Source organism: Cyanistes caeruleus, chromosome 2 (assembly GCF_971803275.1).
Source record: "Cyanistes caeruleus chromosome 2, bCyaCae1.hap1.1, whole genome shotgun sequence".
NCBI classification, from domain to species: Eukaryota; Metazoa; Chordata; class Aves; order Passeriformes; family Paridae; genus Cyanistes; species Cyanistes caeruleus.
In genome coordinates, this window is record NC_141702.1 from 112,485,269 (window position 1) to 112,495,286 (window position 10,018).

The 10,018-nt window shown below is 42.2% G+C and overlaps 1 long non-coding RNA gene across 1 annotated transcript in view; it reads left to right on the forward strand.

Annotated features, from left to right (window-relative positions):
- LOC111926686 (uncharacterized) overlaps nt 1–8,688 on the forward strand; it is a 306,644-nt gene extending 297,956 nt beyond the window's left edge. The window contains exons 12-13 of the long non-coding RNA XR_002863124.2: nt 5,151–5,289; nt 5,564–8,688. This is a non-coding gene — a long non-coding RNA (uncharacterized LOC111926686). The remainder of the gene's footprint in view (nt 1–5,150; nt 5,290–5,563) is intronic.
- Nucleotides 8,689–10,018: the final 1,330 nt, after the last annotated feature.

The following is a 10,018-nucleotide window of genomic DNA, read 5'->3' on the forward strand; positions in this document are numbered from 1 at the left end:
AGGATCAATGGCATCTGGAGCCCTGGAACATTTTAAAGGTTTATCCAAATGTCCATCACTAAGGAAAACCCATCAAAGTTGCTCCTGGTTCTTTCTGCTGAAAGGGGAAAAATGTTATCAGGATACAAGGGGTAATTTTGCTTGTTGGCTGGGGAGATACAATAAATAACCTTTCAGTGAAGGCAGAGTCCACTTCATGGTGCTTGTAGCATCCAGTGACATGCCTGAGAACAAGTTTTGTAGCCGCAACTGGAGGAAGCAGGCAATGTTCATGGAGTGTCAGATAATCCGCTGTGACATATGATCCAAAAACATAAGGCTGACGAATATTCCTGGCACTGTGTGCCGGTGCTGAGAGCAGATTATGCATTTTTAAATGTTTGATGTTCTTTCAACAGTTAAAAGCCATTTTGGGCAACAGATATCTCTGAAGATATTTTATATAATAATTTTTTTACCACTGGGTCTTATCAGGGCTTCATTTTAAGAGGCAGCATCACAGAAGGCAGAGGGCTCTCTGAGGACCTAGTTCTGATCTCACTTACCCCTATTTATATCCGGAGTAACTCGGCTGAAACAAATGGAATTTACTCCCGCATTAAACAAGTGTAACCGAGAGCAGAATATAACAGGGCCCTCTGTTTGGTGTTTTCTGTACCTCTCTCCTGCAAACTATTTTCACAAGTTAGGATGTTTCTGTGGCGAGGGGAAGCCAGAGCATCTGGGTTTTAGAGCATGGATGGGCACAACTTCCCTGCAAGTTCTGGCAGCTGGGTCAAGAAAGAGCATTTAGCCAGCAAAAAGCTATGGGACTGTGGGCTCCAATGTGGGAATACCTCAGCAAGCAGTGCCTCCAAAATCCATGGGGACTTAAGGATTGTACTTATAACAGTGGATGGAACCAAAACTTGTGTGCATGAATTGAAAGAAGCCCCTATTATTATTTTTGTAATATATATAGGTATATAAGTGAAACCAACATGCACCATAGTAGGAAACATTGATTCTAATAACCCATAGACATCCAGCTCTGGGTTTGTATTCACCATCTTTCCATACCTGTGTATGTTTTCAGAACTAGAATCTGTATGGATGAATAAAAAAAAAAACAAACAACACCCTCTTGTAGTTATTATTGTTGTTGTTGTTATATAAGTGAAACCCATTTACACAGTGGTAGGAAATACTGATTCTATTGACCCACAGCCAGACAGAGCTGGGTTTGTGTTTATTCTTTCCAGTCCTGTGTATGTACTACAAGCTATGTGACTCTGCAGAGCTCTCTCCATCCGAGCATTTTCCCCTCTCAGGCAATTGCATTTCCCACTAAATACTATGCTCTGCTTTTCCTGCCCTGCTGGCAGTGCAAATGTGCCAATCTCATTCTCGAGCCATGGTTCCTGTTGTGGGATCAAATGTTAGGATTTTAAAAGCTAAAGTTTGATGTGGATGAACAACTGCCTATAAAACGCATTAAGCTCTTACCCTGTAATGTATTTAATTTCACACTGACTGATGGTATTGCCCCTGAATGGATTACGGCAGGGGGCTGCCATTGTCCTACTAAACCACACTGGTTAAATAATACCTTGGAGTCTAAAGCTGCTCTGGGAGCATTTCATATTGGCTAACATGTGAAATGAATACCTAGCTTTTCTGTGAGCACTTTGGGTTGGTTTAGAGGAAAAAAATTAAATTAAAAAAAACCCCAAACAACTACGTGTTGAGTTGGTTTACAGTGCAGGAAAATTTTGCACAGTTGTAGGATGATTCTCCCTCTGTGAAACACAGACCAGCAGGTACAAAGGGCCCTGGTTCAGAGAAGTGCAGGTGCTTGCCTTGGCTCAGCAGGCTCAGAAGGCTCCTGGAGCAAAGCAGGAGCACATTACTCCTCAGGAGAGGTCCCCCTAAGCTCATTTCTCATGGGCGTTTGGTGCTTGCAGTGTATTTATTTAAGCAGTGTCTCCTTGACATTAGTGCCCAAAGGGTCAGAGACTGGAGTGCTTCTCAGGGCTCAAATATGTTAATGTCTCAGTGTCATAGTTGAGGGTATCAGCTTTGTTACTGGGCTTTTTTAATTAATTGTTTTTAGTTTTAAGAGATTTTCCCTGCTAACCAATTCCTGCTTAGTCTGCATTCTCTGCCCCTTATGCTAAGGTTAATCAAGAGCTCCTTCAATGGAGTTACACCTTCTGTATGCAAAGTCAGGCTCCTGGACTCTACCAATCATTGATGCATGTCCTGCCATGAAACATGTCATTTTGGGAAAGCCTGTGGTTAACTCTGTGAGCAAATGACTGCCTGTTTCGCCCTGCTCCCCATTATGCAAGACAACCTCAAATCAAGGAGTATTTCTCAAGTCCATGCAACTGCAGGCAAATTCTGTGCTAAGTAATTCTAAAAGTATGTGCTTTATCTGCATAGGTGTATTTATGTGTATAAATAAATATGGGGATGTATAAAATATGTATAGAAAGAGAGAGGTCTGCAGCAACCACAAGTATCACTCATGAATGTGTGGCTAGGGATGTGATTATCTGCAGCGTGCTGAGGCACGAGCCCTTAGCAACTTTGCTTATTGCACTGATTAAGAAAAATTAAAAGATCTTTTCTTTCTTTAAAAAGAGAAAGAACTGTGATAAGAAAAGGATAAGGACATATTAAAGCCCCACTAGTCTTTTTTTTTTTTTTTCCCCCCCTCCCCAGACTTCAGCAGAGCCAGGAAAGAATGCTGGAAGTCATCAGAGGCATGGCTGGGATAGAGAGTGTTAATTCTTCCATATCTAAGCCTCTTTGTCGAAATTCCCTTTGTCTCTTGCCCCAGGTCATTAAACACTAATCCCATCACTCTTCCTAATCCGCTGCAGTGGAGCCAGAGTTCAGTTTCCGAAACTGTCTTTGTTGCTTTCCTAATAGACAGCTCGCTCTGGATTTTGGTTGGTTCGGTCACATTTAGGGCTTTCCAGCACAGTTCTTTAATGAAGTGCCATTAATGAAACTTTTCCTCCTTCATGCAGTGTGCACGGGCATCAATTGGTTTAGCGTTAAGTAGGGTAAGGTGCCCAGTCATCTCAGCAGCCTTTGCAAAATATGACTGTCAAAGGCAAAACCTAGGAAACAAGACCATTGAAGAATATAGCCAGTGAAGTACTCATTTAATTACTGAGGATTTACAAAAGAAAATCTGTTCTTTGTGGCTTACAAAAGACAACAAGCTCAGAAGAGATAGTAAAGGGTTTGGAACCTATTCTCTTTCCTCCCTCCCCCTCTTCCCAACAAATCCTGGAAGAGGAAATGTGGCTGAGCAAAGGCATCAAAGCCTATTGTAAACTCTTTCCAACCTGCTGCAGGAACACTAACTTTCTAAGTGGGAGGTGTTGCACTTGCTGCTAAAATAGACTTTGAGACCTCTCCTGCCAGAAGATGTGGCCACATTATCCAAATCAATTCTTCTGTGGCAGAAAATTGAGCATTGGTCCATTCCTCTGTGCTGAGAAGGAAAGCTGCTTCATAACAAAAATGTTTCTGATAATGGTTTGTAGAGCTGTGTTTGGCTGCATGGGGTTTCATCTGGTGTAGTGGATATCTTGAAGGGAATACTTCCCAGGCAGAGAATAGATAGCAAACCTTTGCATCTTATGGAAGTGATGCTGAAACCCCCCGTATTCAGTTCATTTTCCACAGGCATAAGAAGGGAGGAAAAATGCTGGAAGCTCCTGAGAAAAGTTGTTTATGTCTGGAGCAGGCCCACCTCTAGTTTTAAACTGTTGCCAAAATGATAGATTCTGTATGTAGGTTTAGGTACAACCATTGGATCTTTAGAAAACTCTCTTCTGCAGCCAGGTACAGGAGCTCCTGAATTAATTGGAGCATCTTTCCACTAAGTCTTGAGATGTGGATTTGGAACAACTTCCACAATCTCAGTGGGATGGAAAGTTAAAAAAAAAATAAAGACTGGGAGAGTAGGAAAACTATTGAAGCTGGCAAATCTGCTGGCTGTATATAGTCTTTTTGGAAGCTGTTAACATTTTTTCCTGTGATATGAACTGTCTAATTATCAGAAAACTTGTGATATGAAATAAACCACATCTTATTGTACAGCACGCTTTCCATACGTTCTGTTTTACAATGTTCATGTGACGTATAAATGAGATCCAGGTTTGATTATTAAACAATTTAATTGCTCTGTCAAAGTTGATAACATAGTGCCCTGGAACAGAGTGCTCCAAGGGAGAGTATTCTTTTAAAGGCTCTTTTGACAAACGGTGGGTCTGTGTTTGGTTTGTCTAAATCCTCTTTTTCTCTTTTTCTTTCTTGTTTTTTACATTCTCTCTCTCTCTCTCTCTCTCTCTCTCTCGGTTGGTTTGGGGGTTGTTTGCTTTTTTGTTTATGTTCTTGTATTCTTGGATTTTATTCTGTTTTGTTGCCAAAATGTTCTGGCAGGTGACACCCTAACTTGATCTTCTTCAAACATTTTGGTGCAATTATGTTGCCTCTGGTTTTAAGCCAGCTCGATAACTTGCCTTACTAAAAAAAAATATCTCAAATCCCCTGGGACAATAAATCAGATCCATTTACAAAGTGAATAAATCACAACAAAATGATTCATTTGCAAATGAAACCACAGCATTCTCTGGAGATAAAGAAAAACAACTGCATTTTGCCACTTCATCACGGTTTCTTCCCCCTCTCAAATTCCAATGTGCATCTACTGTTGGCAATAAAAGTTACACTTGCATGTTGTTAAAATTCGTTCATATGCTTCAGCAATTCTACTTTTCCTGTAATTGACTTGCCAAGTCTCTTACTTCAGGGAATTGGAACAGCTTTCACATGTGATGAGGAAAAATTTCCTGTACAAGTCACTTCAAAAAACAATAATAATAATAAAAAAAATCCAGAACATATCCTGGTGTTGTTTATGACCAGCACTGGAGCAGCACACCCCACAGCAGCATCACCAGCTGAGTGCCAGCTGTCTACCAGTCTTTGACCCTTTAAACTTAGTCCTCACTCGATCTGCTAATGGTGAATTAGCTCCCCGTGGCTACATCCTGGCAGAACTTTTCATTTAATCCTTCCCTTCCTTCCACTTCCCAACTACTGACTTTTTTTTTCCACTCATCTCTCTCTGCTTTCACCAACTGCAGCTCAGATGTAAGAGGAGTTTTGGATGGCTCCATGCAACTTCTGGGGAATGTCTTCTGCAGGCCACGGCCCCCAGTAACCTGACAATCATTTAAAAAGCATGTTGGGGATGGACATCAAAGCACCATGTTCTGGTTAATGGTAAGCTCTCTTTGAACCAGCACTGATGCTAAATGTAATAATAATTACCAGTCTAACTAGTTGTGGATGTCTAAGTTGAGGCTGGATGCCTTTCATGAGCACAGGTTGGTAGGAAGCATGCCTGGCTTGCATGGCTGCCACTTTGGGACCAGTTTCATGCCCACTTGCACGAGTGGCAGAATCCCCTTGGATTCTGCCCAGCTGAGCCAGGCAATCAGCTGTCGGGGGTAAAGAATGGATCTCATTATTGATTAATATAACTTTGTTGATACAGCTATGAATGAAACATCTGCTCGTTTCCTCGGCTGGGATTGATTTTCCCTCCCTGCCATCTATAGGAGCTCATGCAGGGCTCCATGCACGTGGAATTTTCTCATGAAGCCCTTGACGTAATTCCAACAAAAGGACATGAAGAATTTCCTCTCCTTTGCTAGCGGTGGCATTCAGACAGAAAGAGAACCCCTGGAAAATGTAAAAGCTTTTGTAAAAACATGAGAAAAGCATTTAAAGCCTTTTCAAAGAAAGAAAACATCAATGTAAAGCCTCCCATAGTTGTCTGCCCATGCGGTCTCTCTTGATTTGAAGAGATTTTAACCATGCGGGGGAGGGAGGCAGAACTGAGGGTTTTGTTGGTTTTATTGTTCTGCTGGTTTGTTTTGATTTCCGTGATATCTTCTTTTCCATCAACACATGCATGAACTGTGATTATACTTGAACATTTATTTAGCCCTTTGGAAGCATCACTATTCAAGCATAAAAAAGCTCATGTGTGTTGCTTTGGCCAATAAGTTTCTTTGATGCTTGGCAGGAGTTTACACTTTGATACTCTGTAGTGATTTTCACTGAAAGACTTCAGCGATGAGTTACCAACACAGTATCTTCTGGATGGACTGCACAGCTGTGTAGATCAGCCCCTCTTTCCCACTCCACCCCCAGATCCCCTTTAGCTTCCCAGGCAGTGCTACCAATGGTCAAAGTCAAAGCATCTCAGAAAGGAGCCACAAAACTGATGGTCTCCAAAGAGAGTCTCAGACAAGGGAAAGAGAGATGGGGAAAAGTGTGGTGAAGGAGGAGAGCTGGGAGAGACTTCTCTCACCAGAAACAAGGAAACTCTGGAGAGAAGTGGGAAGGCACAGAAATGCATAGAAAGGATATGCAGCTTTCCACTGCTTGTGTGCTTATGCTTAGATACTCTGCCTCTCTGATATCACTGTCCATTGCCCCACTAGTACTTCCAAACCCTTGGAAAAGAATTGCCCTTTAAAAAAGGGAGTTAATAAAAGAAAATCAGCTCTTAAATTGGCATCTCCTTCCTAAACAGCAGCACTAGAGCTGTAGCAATTCCTATGCTGTTTTCTTGGAAGGTTGAACAAAAAAGGCACAGGAAGATTAATTGTAAAGAAGAGAGAAAACTAGTCAAATCCAAATATTCTGGAGCATCCAAAATACATTCAGGGTCTCCTGTTTGTTTCTCTCATTCTGTTTTCTCTCGGACTAAATATCTTAGTGTGGGTTTTCATGAGAAAAATAAAGCCAAGCATTTCAATCCATGTTTAGGAGAGGGAAAAAGCAGAGATTTTTAATAAATTTATCAAAGGGATGTGTCAGCCTTATTAGTGTTCTTCCCCTGTTCTTGTCTTCTTTCCTTTGTAGCAAAGTCCTCCCCACCTCTGTGCAAAACCAGAAAATATGCTCCAGTGCCCATCCAGCAACACTAGGTACCAGGTCTGAGGAGGTTCTGTTTGTTGGAAGGTCCCAGAGGGGTCTGCCCAGGTCTAGCTTGGAGAAGTGAGTACTGGTGGCTTTGTCCTGGAGGAATAGTACCAGTGAGATAGGGTGGGAAGGACAGAGTTTTCTGAGCACTCTTCTATTGGTGTCAGAGTCCAGCAGTTCCAGGAGTTGGGTTGCCTGGTGTGCTGCCTGTCCTCCCAAGCACATCGTTTTTGCTATAGAAACTCCCACTTGTGAACAAACTTTTCCCTGCAAATATGTTTGTAGAGGTATGTAGGTGAAATTCATTGGCCTCTGTTTCAGAAGAAGTCATATTCCATGACCTAATGGCCTTGGATGTCTGTTAAAAATTCCATATTTAAAATTGTCCTCGTGAAAAGAAGTGACAAAGTCTAAAATTATCCTAGGAGAAAGGCTCATACAAAGATTTCTCTTTCAGAGTGGTTTGCACATCAGGTTTCTGCTGCTCAAAGGATTCACAGTGCAGTATGTCAGCTTTGATGATGGAAATATTACCCTCTTGCCTGGATTTTATTTAATGTTTGCTTTCCCTTCTGCCTCTAGTGGTCTCCAGCACTCCTCCTGAAAAAGGCTAATTACCCATCCCTTCCCTGCCGGAGGAGCGGCAGCGATGCCGCAGCCCTGCTGCCAGTGGGGCAGGGGTAAGGGCTGGCTGTGCCCCCAAGAGCAGAGCTTTCCAAGAGAAACACTCAGACAACACAGCTCCTGAGTGCCTTGGCCATAAATCTTCTCTGGGCACCCTGCCTGCTTTATGGACTCTGCTATTTTCTCTCAGACAATTCAGAGCCTGCCCTATTGCCTCTCGCAGAGGCAGAAACAGCACAGCTTGCTCTGGAGAGAAGAAGACTTAAGTTTTCTACAATATTGAGATGAAATTACCAATATACAAGTTGATAGTATGTGATTCTTTTAAGATAGCAAGAGAGTGCTGACAGTCTTCTGCTCTCTGCAAGGTTAGTAGAAAGAGGGCAATGAGATTTTTGCCCATATCTTTTAAGGGAAGGATTAGAAATAATCAGCTTAATATGCAGTAAAGGAGATTTAGATGAGATATTACAGAACTTCCTCATACCAAAAACAGTTAAGCACTGGAGCAGAATATTCAGTAACTATGTGGAATCACCACTGTAGGAGACACATCTGTAAAGGTTGGGTTTAAGGAAACATAATCCTCTCTCCAACAGATGGTGTGGATGATTCCTCAGGGACAACACTCATCTCAATTTCATATGGTTCACTACAGAGAGCTTTCCCACTATAAAGAGGCTAATATCTGATTCCTAGGTTCAAAAAAGAACATAAGAAAAGCCATACGGGTTCAAAACTTAAAATCTAACCCAGTGTCTCATCTGCTACGGGGACCCACAACATCTGGAAGGAATGTAAGAGCAAGAGCGTCATACAGGGATACTTCCCCCAAATTATCTCCCACTTGGAAAAATTTGGAATTCAGAGATGTGACTTCTCTATCCAGAGGTGCTGTCTTTTTGAGATCAATCTAAATAGCTCACCTGTTTGGTTTTTCTGTCAGATTTTTGCATTAGCTTTTTGACTTGGCAAAAAGAAAGTGGTCATGAGAAGGTGGAAGAGGAAAGAGTATGAGAGGAGGGAAAAAGAGAAATTGGGAAAGGGTGAAATAAGAAAGCAGAAGGAAAGAGAAAGGAAGAAAAGGAGAAGTGAAAGCAAGGAATGAATATGAAGAGGAAAGGATGTGAATACCTTACCACCAAGGAAAGCAGGAAAACTGGTGGTAATGTTAGGCTTGACATCAGTGACTAACTCCAAGCCAAGCCAAATCTGACAAGTGAGCTCTCTGTGCTCTCCACAGCTTAGATGCCTTGTCTGGGAGCTGGATCAATGGAAGTCCACACATCATTAGTGCACTTGCCAGCCATGGAGTGAAACATCTGGACAACAAACCCCTCCCTTTATTGCCAACCCTCTGCTTGCCCCAGGATCCAGTCCTTCCCTGGGGCTGGAGGGGCTGAAAGCGGGCTGCTCTGCTGGAGGAGCTGGGGACAAGTTGGATCTGCTGCCAAAAGGTCTCCAGTGCTGGTGGAAATGGCACCTGGGAATCCAACAGTGGGGAAGAGGAGAAGGTCTAGCGCATCCATGATGAAAAACCAATGCATTGGTGTCTTGTGAGCTCCTCTTTTTCATGGCTGGTTCAGCTGCAAAGGTGCTGATGTCTTGGGAGAAGGGGTGTCCAAAACCAAATAGCTGTCAGAAGTTTCTCTGGACTGTAGTATTTTTGGTCTGAAAAGGTTGATTTGTTAAGCGTGGTTGCAGGAGAGGAGTGTTGGGAGACGGTATTGGTAGGTCTTTCTTGTCACTTTGTTTTTCACAAAAGATGTCTGGCACTCCTGAGTTTACCCTGTCCTGACAGGAACATATTTGAAACCAAAAAATTTCTTTTTTTTTTTTTTTTTTCTTCTTCAACCTCTTTTTCTCCCCCACCTCTGGCAGGCTACAGTACCCCTGAACTCTGCCATTGACTTTGTACATGTTCTTGTTGGGTGGTTTATGGACGGTTAATTATCTGAATTAAGTTACTGCCTGTGACTTTAATCCAGGAGACTTCTGTTCCATGGGCACAGCCAGTGTTACACTGAACCTTGCAGCTTTACACTATTAGTTGAACTCTGTTGTTCTCATCTTTGTTGCGTGTCTGGATTTGTCTTCCTAAGCTTGAGACTGGGAGAGGCTTTCAGATTTCCTTCAGTCATCATGAGGCAGCACTACTCATGTTCAAGCTGGTGACATTACCAGTGGCAATCTGCACTAAAAGAAAATCTGTATCTAAGCTGTCACTTTGGTTAAAATATCTTTCTTATTAAAAAAAAAAGAAAAAAAAAAGAAAAAAGAAAACGGAATCCCTCAGTGTCAGGAGGGAAGGGGGAAGCTAAGAGAGTCACACACTAGTAGTACATAACATCCAGAAATTACATTAATTGAGTGCTTCCACTATCCCATCTTT